General features: G+C 36.5%; 1 protein-coding gene across 12 annotated transcripts in view; it reads left to right on the top strand.

The window, feature by feature from the left end:
* Nucleotides 1-12,909, top strand: part of LOC126972433 (potassium voltage-gated channel protein Shab) — a 108,538-nt gene that overhangs the window by 15,519 nt on the left and 80,110 nt on the right. The window lies entirely within an intron of this gene.

Raw genomic sequence — 12,909 nt, 5'->3', positions numbered from 1 at the left:
TAACACCAGGTGACCCGTACGCTCGTTTGTCCTCCTATTCCATAAAAAAAAAGGCACAACCTGAGAGTTGAACAAAGCAAACGGAATTTTGTAGCGAGGCGGTGCTCGAACGGTTGGCTCAGTTGGTTAGAGCACCGGCACGGAACGCCGGAGGTCGTGAGTTCGAGGCCCGCATCGTTCATAAAATTTTGTGTTTCAAATTTTATTTGTGTAAAGGTTACTCAGATGTTTACTCGTGAAATAAACAAAAATATAAATTTCGAATGCACATTGGTATATGAGCGCCATCTGGATGAGAGACAACGGCCCCAACCTTCGCGCTACTGTTGCTCTTTGTGACTTCTGGTTGACAAATGGATCAATATACTTGGACGCAATATGAGCGCACATTAACCTTTCATCGAAACCCGCCCACAACAATGTTTACATTACACGTTTATGTATATTTTTCTTATACTTTATTACCCAACAATGAGAGAGAACGCTCTCATAAAACATCATCCGTTCAAATTGATTCATTAAAGCGAATATCTTGTTCTTATTTATGGTCATTATAAAGAGTTGTTTCCTTCTGAATTATTATCTTAAACTCATTAACATACGATAAATCAATTTTCAACGGCCTTCTTTTGGCTTGACTGGCGAATTGACATGTTTATTTTTTTATTTTTTCGAAAAATATACCATAACCGTTAATGTTTTAAGCAAAGGTATTCCTCCACAGTGCGGTTTTCAAGGAGCTTTCTTCCACGTACTACAAAGCTGTGGAATGAGCTTCCTTGTGCGGTGTTTCCGCGACGATACGACATGGGTACCTTCAAAAAAAGCGCGTACACCTTCCTTAAAGCCCTGCAACGCCCCTGTGATTCCTTTGGTGTTGCAAGAGATTGTGGTCGGCGGTGATCACTTAACAACAGGTGACCCGTACGCTCGTTTGTCTTCCTATTCCATAAAAAAAAAGGTATGTAGGCAAGGTTATTCGGTCAATATGGGAATAATTGACGACAATATAATCGGACCGCTATAAATCGATCCACACAAATCAGCTCTACATGCTGCAGCTTACGAAAATTTTACCTGAAACTTTTGTCCTTAACCTCCTTGAAGACGTGCCTTGGCTGTAGCCCTGTAGGGCAAAACATGATATTGGCGTCAATGTTAGGCGATGGCTCGATGGGCATTTTTCTAATTATTGGATAGTAGGAACAATTGTATGGCAGCTGCGAGGAGTCCGGGCTTAACGCCGGTTGATTTCTATGTCTGGGGTCACATTAAATCCCTAGTTTACGACGTCACCCCCTGTGCCATCCGCGGAAGAACTAAAACAAGAATTATAAACGCAGCAAATGCGATGTGGAATAATCACTTCGAGCAAGAACTTTAATAATCCTAAATTACAAAATGTCTTAATTGTTAATTATTATTAATTATTATTACTATTAAACTATTATTTTAAATTTGTAATTTTGAAGTGAACTCTAGCGGCTTTTCTTGGGATAGGTATAAAATGTTAAACTCGCGTCAGAACACGTGGCGTGATCGAAAATACGTAAGACAGTCGTTGAAACTATGGATGAAAGATTTATACATCTAACTAATTATAGTTCGGCTAATTCAACTTAATGATCATACGGTCATTGGACCAGTGGTTGAATCATTGTGATTGTGAAGCCGAAACACCGCGAGGTCGAAGGATCGAATTTCAGCCGTGAAAAATTTTTACAGTTTTATTTGGTTTTTAAGCTATCTCATTAGCGAAGACTCTACCAGAAAACCTTCGTCTTCAGACACTGTGGTATTTTGAACGAGAAGATTTTACGGAGCTTCCCGAACGCTGCCCATCCGAGTTGGATTCAATAACAGTGACAGTACAATATTGTATATTTTATTAAGAGTCAAATTCTTGTCTCTCAGAGCGCCATTTGTTTCCGAAGCGGTAGTACTATTAGAAATGAAATCAAAAAATAATTCTAAAGGTATCAATTTTGAGAAAATAAATGCCTTTTTATTGCCTTTTGAATTTGATAGCCCGATAATGCATGACCAATTTTGATTTGTTGGATTATATTAATATGAAACTATTGCCAAGCTTGGCTGACTTTTTACGACCTCTCAATAAAAATCGGTTACAGTAACAATATATGGGCCTTCCTTTTGCATCTTGCTGTATCTCCGTTAGAGATTCTTCTCTTCTTCTTCTCTCCCGTACACTTTGTTTGTGTATCCGCTAGTATATAGTAATTGTATGGGTGGCGGGCAAAGGTGATCTATTACCAAGTAAATAACACACGCTTCGTTTGTGATTCTTTTACATAAAATATATGAGAATCGTAATTGTTATGACCAGAGACACCGACATATTTCAACGACGTATGAATTCAAATTCAAATATTTTTATTCAAAATCACTTATTGAACGTCAAACACTACCACCCATTCAAAAGAGACTGCCTCAGACTTGAGAAGAAGGGGCACAAGAAACTCAGCGGGCTTTTTTTTAAATAAAAATATGGATTACAATGTGATAACGTACAATAAACATTTATAATTAAAGAGCCTGAGGGTGTTCGCTTTATTCCCAGTCCGTGGTGTCATTAAGAAATTCGTTTATGCTATAGTAACCTTTCCCACTTAAACGTGTTTTAACAATTCAATTTTCTGGGATCATATTGTAAGAGCATATATATCGCCCAACAAAAGACTTACTAACTCGACCCAACCGAGTAGTAGGCATAACAAGTATATGTTTGTTCCTCGTGTTAACATTATCAATGTCACAGTTTCTAGAAAATTCCTCAATGTGCTTATGAACATACAGTTATAATAAAATTAATCCATTAAATAATTGAATCTCGCTTTAAAAACTTTACGCATTTCGAAATGGCTGAATGTTGGTGTCATCTACGATTTTATTGATTGACATATTAATATTATTAGTAAACTACGATAGTCAAAAGCGACGATAATATAGATTTTTTAAAGTGAAACTTTTATTACTCGTACATCGTCTGAAACTTTTTCGTCTGTGTGTAGCATGTCGCGTGACGCTCACCGTCGTGCTCTTTTTTTTATGGAATAGGAGCACAAACAAGCGTACGGGTCACCTGTTGTTAAGTGATCACCGCCGCCCACAATCTCTTGCAACACAGAGGAACGACACAACTCACAGGAGCGTTGCCGGCCTTTAAGGAAGGTGTACCTAAGCGCTTTTTTTGAAGGTACCCATGTCGTATCGTCCCGGAAACACCGCACAAGGGAGTTCATTCCACAGCTTTGTAGTACGTGGAATAAAGCTCCTTGAAAACCGCACTGTGGAGGACCGCCACACATCCAGATGGTGAGGATGATCACCTAACTTGTGGCGTGTCGGGCGAAGGTGGAATTCGGCGGCAGGAATCTCTATAATATATTTATTGAACTCTCTACGACACAGAGTTCAATAAATATATTAGTTGGAGACATAGTCTACTTTTATTATTTCCCATTATCATTCCAATTTTCAAAGTAAAAAATTAAGATTGATAAACAATATGATATGTTTTTAAAGTGATAGCCCTCACTTCTGGGATTAATACGCAAATAAAATTTGAAAAACAAAATTTTATGAACGATGCGGGACTCGAACCCACGACCTCTGGCTTCCGTGCCACTGCTCTAACCAGCTGAGCGAACCATTCGAGTGACGTATCGCCATAAAATCTTGTATGCTTTTTTCAGCTCTCCAGTTGTGGCTTCATCTACAGGATCTACTTTACAGTCGATAACCTGCTCAACCCTAATCTTTGCAAATTAATAATTGACTTGAGATGTCTCTCTTTTGATTTTAAACAATTTGTTATGTTTTTAAAGTGATAAAGATTGATAAAGCGATTTTTATACACTTGATGGAATATTATTCCAAAAATTTTTAGTTTAATGTCTATAATGTGAAAAAAAGTTTCACTTTTACCGTGGTTTCCTTTTTTTTATTATGTTATTATTTGCTGTCATTCAACTCGGTTGTTTAACTTTATTCGAATCCATTCGAATATATATACGCTTCAGATCTGAGATGGACGGGCGCAAGGAACTTAGCTCGGTGTTATATAATATCGTTACAGTAAAATATATTAATTAAAAAGGTCGCTCCATTCCCAATCTGTGGTATCATTAAGAAAGTCATTTATGTTATTGTAACATTTACCACATAAAAGTAAATATAATTTCACTAGCTACGGCGCCCTTCAGACCGAAACACAGTAACGATCACAAATTAGTGCTTCATGGCAGAAATAGGTGCCGTGCAAAGGAGCCTCGCACTGGTAAAACTGGAATCACGATGCAAAAGCATCGCCCAACAAAAGACTTACTAACTCGACTTAGCCGAGTAGTAGGCATAGCCATTTTTTTGTTCCTGATGTTAACATAATGGTAATCACAGTTTGTAGAAAATTCTACCAGTGGGAGGCTCCTTTGCACCGGATGCCGGCTAAATTATGGGTACCCATTGTCGTACCCATAATCTAGCCGGGGCCTATTTCTGCCGTGAAGCAGTAATGTGTAAGCATTACTGTGTTTCGTTCTGAAGGGCGCGAAGGCAAATGAGACTTAACGTCTTATCTCTCAATTTGGCGAGCGCAGCTGTAGTGTCGCTCAGAATTTTTGGGTTTTTTAATAATCTTCAGCGGCACTGCATTATAATGGGCAGGGCGTATCAAGTACCATGTTGCTGCTGAACGTCCTACTCGTCTCGACCCTTATTTTCATAAAAATAATCGCTAATGTGTCAATGAAGGTACATATTACACTCATACGTAAGTAAACAACATTATCAATAATATATTAAGAGGCAACAGTTAAAATATTTATTTCTTTGATTCTATAAACACACACAGCTCTACACACAACTAAAACCTTCTCCGAAACACGCTGCATCTTATGGTATAAGTATTATTCCGATCGGTTCTGTAGTTTTCGCTGTATAACCGAAGGAAAAACCGGCTCTACATTTATAAGTGTAGATTTTATTTTGCTTGTTGACTGTTGTTACAAAGTCTGCCCCAGTTATATTACTAATAAACTCTTTCAAATGGTCGTGTTATAACAAAATAAAACGGTATCATGAATTAATTATAGCTATAAATAGAACCATGAAATGAGCGAATAATCGTTCTATACGAGCTCAAATGGCCCAATCTCGTTAGAATTCCTTGTTGTGACCGCTTGCCAACTCACGATGTTTACACTTTACCTAATATCAAGGTTATATTTTTAATCACTTCGCCTCGAGGAAGCTCCGTCGCTTGTATTATTTTTAACTTATCTTGTCATAGCTCATCTTATATTTATCAATATTTACATTCATTACACTAATCCCATTCACGAGTGTAATTCAAATCATAACATTTCATAACAATGTTAAAATAAAATTGCGTAAGAATTTTTCGCGCCATTATTTTATCATATGGTATCTACGAGTATATAAAGAATAGTACTTATATACCACCACGGACTGGGAATAAAGCGAACAACCTCAGGCTCTTTCATTATAAATGTTTATTGTACGATATTACATTGTAATAAATAAAAAAAAGCCCGCTGAGTTTCTTGCGCCCATTCTTCTCAGGTCTGAGGCAGTCTCTTTTGAATAGGTGGTAGATTTTGATGTTCAATAAGTGATTTTGAATCCTATTTTGAATAAAAATATTTGAATTTGAATTTGAATATACAAAATCTATATAGTGCTTATATACAAAAGCTATTTTACCGTTTCGGAATACTATTATGTCTTTCTATGTATTGTCGCAGTTTCTTGAAGTTCTCATTATGTTTAGGAGAAGAGCCAATGGCCTTGAGGAGTCGAGAGGAGCTAGGTTACCTCTCTAGCACAAGATCGCCATATTTTTAATTTAGTACTAGATGCATTTTTTAGTTTATTACAAACATAATACAATTTTCTTTACAAAACTAACAGAATTATGCCATGTTATATAGTTTTGGTGAACAATTAATAAATTTTCGTACAATTTTTGTCTAGATTGAATGATTGGCATGGCTCCAACTGTAAAAGCAACGAGTATTTTGGTTATTTCTTTCGCACTGTCCATAAAAAATAGAAATGTAAATAAAAAATGGATTTTCTTCTCATATTCTGTAGATATATAATCATATTTTGTAAAAATGTAGGCTTTATAGAAACCGTCAAGAAATGGTTTCAATTATGCGCTATTTTGGCGATTAATTGGGATAGCGGCCTTAAATGAAAAAGTATTGTATGCAAAGATTTACGATATCCAAAGAAAACAATAAAGTGAAAAAAAAAATCATAATTTTTGTAGAAACAAATTAGTGATTAATGATTTTTTAAACGTTCTTAAATTTGTAGTATAGGGATGTAACTGTAAGTACGCATTTGAAGCAAAATTTTTTGTCGTTTATTTGGCCTCTGCCAGAGATCGCATATCAATTTATCAAGTTCGAATGACGTAGACGAGTACTTCAGTGCGAGCCATCAGTTCGCAGTTATCGATAAGGGCTTAATCAATATTGTTATAATATTTGTCCTTTATCAGCCTATTAATAGAGATAGTCGATAATATTAATGTGTGGGCACAACTAAATTTAAATTTGATTTATCTGTTGTGGTTGTGTTTCGGTCTGAAGGGCGCCGTAGCTAGTGAAATTACTGGGTAAATGAGACTTAACATCTTATGTATCAAGGTGACGAGCGCAATTGTAGTGCCGTTCAGAAGTTTTTGGGTTTTTGAAGAGTCCTGAGCGGCACTGCATTGAAATGGGAAGGGCGCATCAATTACCTCCAGCTGAATGTCCTGCTCGTCTCGTCCCTTACTGTCATAAAATAAAGAAATAACGAAAAAGATGAAAGTTCCGGTGGAAAAAGATGGGTCTTGATGATTTTTTAATGTAAATTGCATTAAAACTAAGAACTTGTACCACCTTATCTGTTTTGAAAAGAGCAACCTTAGAGTTTCTTGCTCATTCTTCTCTGTGGAAATCTGCCTTCCGAATGAGCTGTATGATAAAAAATGACATATTTCAAGTGTAATATGATTTACATATTAAATATATTTGATTTGATCACACACCATCAAGTGATCTATATGATTGATCGTAAATCCTCCGTTTCCAAATAAAAAAATAAGTAAAAAAGATAAATCGTAAACTGCATAAATCATATAATGGTTGCATCAACCTTTATAGCTTGAATTCATTGTTTGTGTAAGGATCTTCGTGAACATGATGGTCGTGATTACTGTCACACTTATCAGTAATCGCATCAAACAAATACAATTATTTTATTAACTGTGACATTTCAACGTGGCGAGTAGGACGATCTGATGGTAATTGATACACCCTGCCCAAGTCAAAAACTCTGAGCGGCACTACAATTGCGCTCACCTTGAGATATAAGATGTCAAGTCTCATTTCCCCAGTAATTTCACTAGCTACGGCGAGCCTTCAGACCGAAACACAATAATGCTTACACATTACTGCTTACCCATAACCTAGCTGGCATCCTGTGCAAAAGAGTCTCTCACTGGTAAAATGCTTTATGTTGTCACATTTGCATGTTGAATTTAAATTGAAATACATCCTGAATATAGCATGACGATGTTGAGAGGACAGATAACAAACTACATCCACACGCGGCTTCTAACTGAATTCCCCAGACAGGAAACTGGGATGCAATGACGTAGCCTTTGAAATATGTCAAGGCTTCTAATATAACAAATACTAACTTGACGCAGCGTCCCTGATGTTCTAGGCTTCCCTGCTATTTAAAGGGCATACTTACTTCCTCTGTAGTGATATTTAATAAACATGCCTCTATTGTACAAATGTTTTGAGTTTTCTTTAGTGTTAATTCCGCCAATATTTGTCTTTAAACAAATCGACACGTGTTTCGCCTCACGAGAATCAACTCGTGCTATATTTTGGCGAGTCAATACGTCCTGAGGATGCCTCGTGTAGAGGCGAAACACGTGTCGAATTGTTTAAAGACAAATATTGGCGGAATTAACACTAAAGAAAACTCAAATCATTTGTATAATTATGGATTTCCGCAAAGTAGCGCACGTACTTCAATAAAAATGCTTCTATTGGGCAAAATTGTAAAATAATTGACATACAAGCCTCTATTCGGCAAAATTGTGAAATAACTGACATATAAGGCATTTATTTTCTCAAAATAGATTCCGTTAGAATTCTTTTTGATGTCACTTCAAACACGACCACTGCTTCGGAAACGAATGGCGCTCTGAGAGAGAAGAAGCGGAAACTCTCCCTAGCATTCTTTTTTTGCACTCTTTTTATTAAAATATACAACATTGTATTTTTATGGTTATAATAACAATATCGACACACTCTTACACAAATTAGCTTGCCCCAAACTAGAAATAGCCTGTACTATGGGTACAAGATAACGATATATTTAACACAATATACTTACTTAAACATACATAAATACATATAGACATCCATGACTCTGAAACAAACATTCATATTCATCGTATAAATGAGTGTACCTACCGGGATTCGAACCCGGGACCTCAGTAGGCAGGGTCACTAACCACTGGGCTATAGGGGTCGTCGGTATTTATTGCTATAAAATTATGATAATCTAGTCCCAGGCTCTTCGATCACTTAGATATTCAGTTGTGGAGTAATAGGATTTACGACAGAGACATTTAAAAAAAACATTTAAATTTATGTATAGATAATGCCTGAAGTCAGGGGTCTTTATTTTAAAACTTTATTTAAAAAAAATATACATTTACCCTTAAATCTATTATCTTATGAAGTCAACTAGAATTATTTACAAGCAATCCCTTATTTCTTGTGTTATAATAATCAAAATCTCTATTTAGAGCAAAAAGGTGACGATTTTTATGAACATATTTTTTGTTATGAAAATGTGCCAGCTACTCAGGATTTTTGAGCGGCACTACAATTGCGCTCATCACCTTGAGACATTAGATGTAAAGTCTCATTTGTTTGTTGTATATTAAACTAGCTGACCCAGCACACGTTGTATTGCCAAACAAATGAATGAAAATAAAAAAATTTGGTCTATAAAAAATTGATGTTGGCCGATTCTCAGACCCACCCGATATGCACAAATAAATTCATACAAATCGGTTCAGCCGTTTCAGAGGAGTTTGGTAACAAACACTGTGACACGAGAATTTTATATTGACACGGGAGTGGGTCAGGGATTGGAAATAATACTCCGCTTATAGGAACGAGTCTTTATTTGCGTTCACTTTTTCTGAACTTGCACTTCGCCGCTGTTCCTCTTGTGGGCGGCGGTACCTTCAACGCGTTACACCGCACCGAACACTAAGTCTCTTCTATCTTCTTCCTCTTGGAACACTTCCACTTTTCACTACTTCTTCTTTTCTTCTTCTTCTTCTTTACACTTTCGAGTCAGAACTAGAACTGCCGTAGGCCACACTTAGTACGGCTTATATACCCCCGGATCCGTTCTATTTTCAAAATGATTCTCCCATTCCATCTTTAAATTTAAATTGTACTAGAAAATTCTTTTAACCATTTTTATCCTGCTTACACATTTTCCATCCCTTTTTTTCTGTTCGATTTGATCCTGAACTAACTAGAAATTTCCTTTAACTTCACAAAACCCAAAAAAATCCATACACTGGTAGGTGTATCGAACCCGGGTCTACAGCGTCTAAAGTAAACACTTTTCCGCTGAGCTACGAATATTGCTGACGGAGCTGTTGAAATTAACAATGTCTTGAAGTTTGACAACTCTCGTCATATACTTCGAAGGGTTGCTACGCAACAATATATTAGATTTACATAAATGTACCTACTTAGAATGAACAGTCATAATATTTATTTCTTAAAATTTAATTTAATTTTTTAAATTTAATTTGTAACACCTACAAACTATTTAAGTATGTATAATAGAAGTATCGTTCATTAAGCTTCGGACATCGGCAAATTCTCCCGCGCCGTGGTATGCCTCAGATCGGCGTGATTTTGGCGCGCGCGCAGAGTACTCTCAATGCGTATTATTTTACATGTATTATTAGATTGCTTATAATTAGGATGATTTGAGTGAATGTATCTGAAAGCTATTGAAACAAGCTATAAGACCATGCAAAATATATCATCTAATAAACAAAATATGGTTGAGAACTTGGTGAGAGAATAGTGCCGTACGGCACACTATTCTCGTGAACGCGGTCCATACATGATGCGAATTATAAATGTTTAAGTCACAGACATCCGCTGCATCTAGCTCATCTCGTTTGCTCTTGGCGCACGCTCTATAAAATGTCGCAACACTAATTACTCTCACTTCTAATTAAATTCTATTATAGTTGTTGACTCTGTGCTGTAATTAAACTCACTGTAATGTAATGATGTCATTAACTGCATTCAAACATAATTTTAGTGGCATATTTTTAAAGAAGCGATGTAATTAAAAAGACTGGCAGTTATAGAGACCGCCGATAGAATTTCATAATGTTTAAAACGATTAAATTATTAATTTCAATTTTTTTTCAATAATATATTAATCGAACAAAAACAGTACTTCAACAATACACATTAAACTCGTCTCTAAATCCATTCAATTTCACTTATAAGATATACACAGCGCTAATTTTGCGCAATACGTCAGCTGTATAGCTACAGATACACTGCTATTAGCATTTCGGTGACGCGAACTCACGAGATTTCACCTATCCAAAAAATGTCTGACTGTATATATGCTATTTTTTAATTATATATTTATCGCGTGCGCCAGTCACGAGTATGTCGGTGACGCGAACCCATTGCATTTTCCCCTTCCAAAAAGTGTCTAATGCGGCTAAAGTATTTTTCACTTCAATTAATTAAGCCGTAATAAGTAGTCCTGGAGAAGCCGAGTGTTGGCGGACATTATGAAAAATGACCGGATATCCGTTTCTTCTGAGAGCCCTTTTTTGTTACATTAAGTACATGAGAGAAATGCACTTATCTTAATTAAAAAAAAATATTTATTTTTTATGGAAAAGGAGGAAAAACGAGCGCCCCCACATTCTCTTGCAACACCAGAGGAATCACAGGAGCGTTGTCGGCCCTTAAGGAAGGTGTACGCGCTTTTTTTGAAGGTACCCATGTCGTATCGTCCCAGAAACACCGCAGAAGGAAGCTCTACGTTTTACACTCGTGATTTGTATGTCACTTTGTGTTAGTGTGTGTGCATTGCTCACATTAGAGGTTAAGAGTCGAGTTCAATTTTTTCGACGATTTCACAGCAGTCGTAGTCTATCTAGACGTATAAATGATGTTAGATTAGTTATTTATGCAACTGTTGTGTAACAATTAAGACACGAATGTGGGTTTATAATACGAGGCGAAGCCGAGTGTGATAATAGTATCACATGAGTGTTTTAATACCTAATTATCAACAGTTGCATACAAGACTTTATCTACACCCATGCTTTAAATCCTCAATTAAAGATTCTGAAACAGTTAGCTTACTGCTAACATTATAGCAGTAAGTCCTATTAGTAACCTAATATCATCCATTACTGATTATATAGAAATAAACTAAGTATTTATTAATGAAATAATTAAATTAATTATTTAAGTAGTATGGCGGGGATTCGAATAACCGACTTTTTTTTACGGCGCACAACGTTCTGGTAGTATGGAACGCGCTTAAACGAAAATCTCATTTTTTTTTAAATTCATACAGTTACCACGCATCGAGCAATAAAAATGTGGCTGTCTGCTGAAACTCTTAGCGCATGAAGGGATCGAAAAAAAAAACAAAGGTGTGTTGTTATGAAATTTGGTACAACATTACAACACTCGTTTGGATGATGTAATGGTTAATAGGACATTGTGTGTTTTAATGTTGGCACTAAGCTAACTGTTTCAGAATCTTTTATAGAGGATTTTAAGTATGGGTGTAGATAATGTTATTTACTTCATAGAAAATTATAAAAAATATTCATCCAGTATTCAAAAATACCTTCGATCATCTATACGTCTAGATAGACCATGACAGCTGTGAAAACGTCGAAAAAATAGACCTTAGAACTAACCTCTAATTTGAGCGATTCACGCACACTAACACAAAGTGACATACAAATCGCGAGTGTACGACGTAGCTTGACACGCACACAAAACTAATATTCCTGGCCTGTTTTTATCGGTTATCTTACAGCAAGAGACTCTATCTAGACGTATAAATTATTTAAGGAAAATACCGCTTTTATCTGTGCCCATTTTGCTGTACGAAATCCACAGAAGTCGTTAGAGAAATGTGTAGTAAATAAACACAGAACTGAGTCCAGAACAAAGAAAAGTAGTCGTGAATTAGGAATGAGCGTCATATTTTCTTTTACGACATAATAAAGCATTTGCTGCCACTGAATTAATTATACCGTTCTGGATAAAAGTATTTTAATATACAGTAAAAAGTGCAATACTCTCTCGTTCACTGCAGAATTCTAATTGAATAATACAAAGAAAGAATTCAAAGCATCGCTTGATTATGTGTCCTCTGCCGCATTTATCATGGGGAGTGTCCCGAAGAGCTGTTTTACCTGATTCCTGCCGCCGAATTCCACCTTCGCACAACACGCCACAAGTTAGGATATCATCCCCACTATCTTGATGTGTGGCGGTCCTCCACAATGCGGTTTTCAAGGAGCTTTCTTCCACGTACTACAAAGCTGTGGAATGAACTTCCTTGCGCGGTGTTTCCGGGACGATACGACATGGGTACCTTCAAAAAAGGCGCGTACACCTTCCTTCAAGGACGGCAACGCTCCTGTGTGTCTGGTGTTCCAAGAGAATGTGGGCGGCGGTGATCACTTAACACTAGGTGACCCATACGCTCGTTTGTCCTCTTTTACTATGAAAAAAATGCAAATTATATATCACA

Source organism: Leptidea sinapis, chromosome 26, assembly GCF_905404315.1.
Source record: "Leptidea sinapis chromosome 26, ilLepSina1.1, whole genome shotgun sequence".
Classification (NCBI taxonomy): domain Eukaryota; kingdom Metazoa; phylum Arthropoda; class Insecta; order Lepidoptera; family Pieridae; genus Leptidea; species Leptidea sinapis.
Note: the sequence above shows the minus strand (reverse complement) of the source record. Positions and strands in the feature narration are given on the sequence as shown.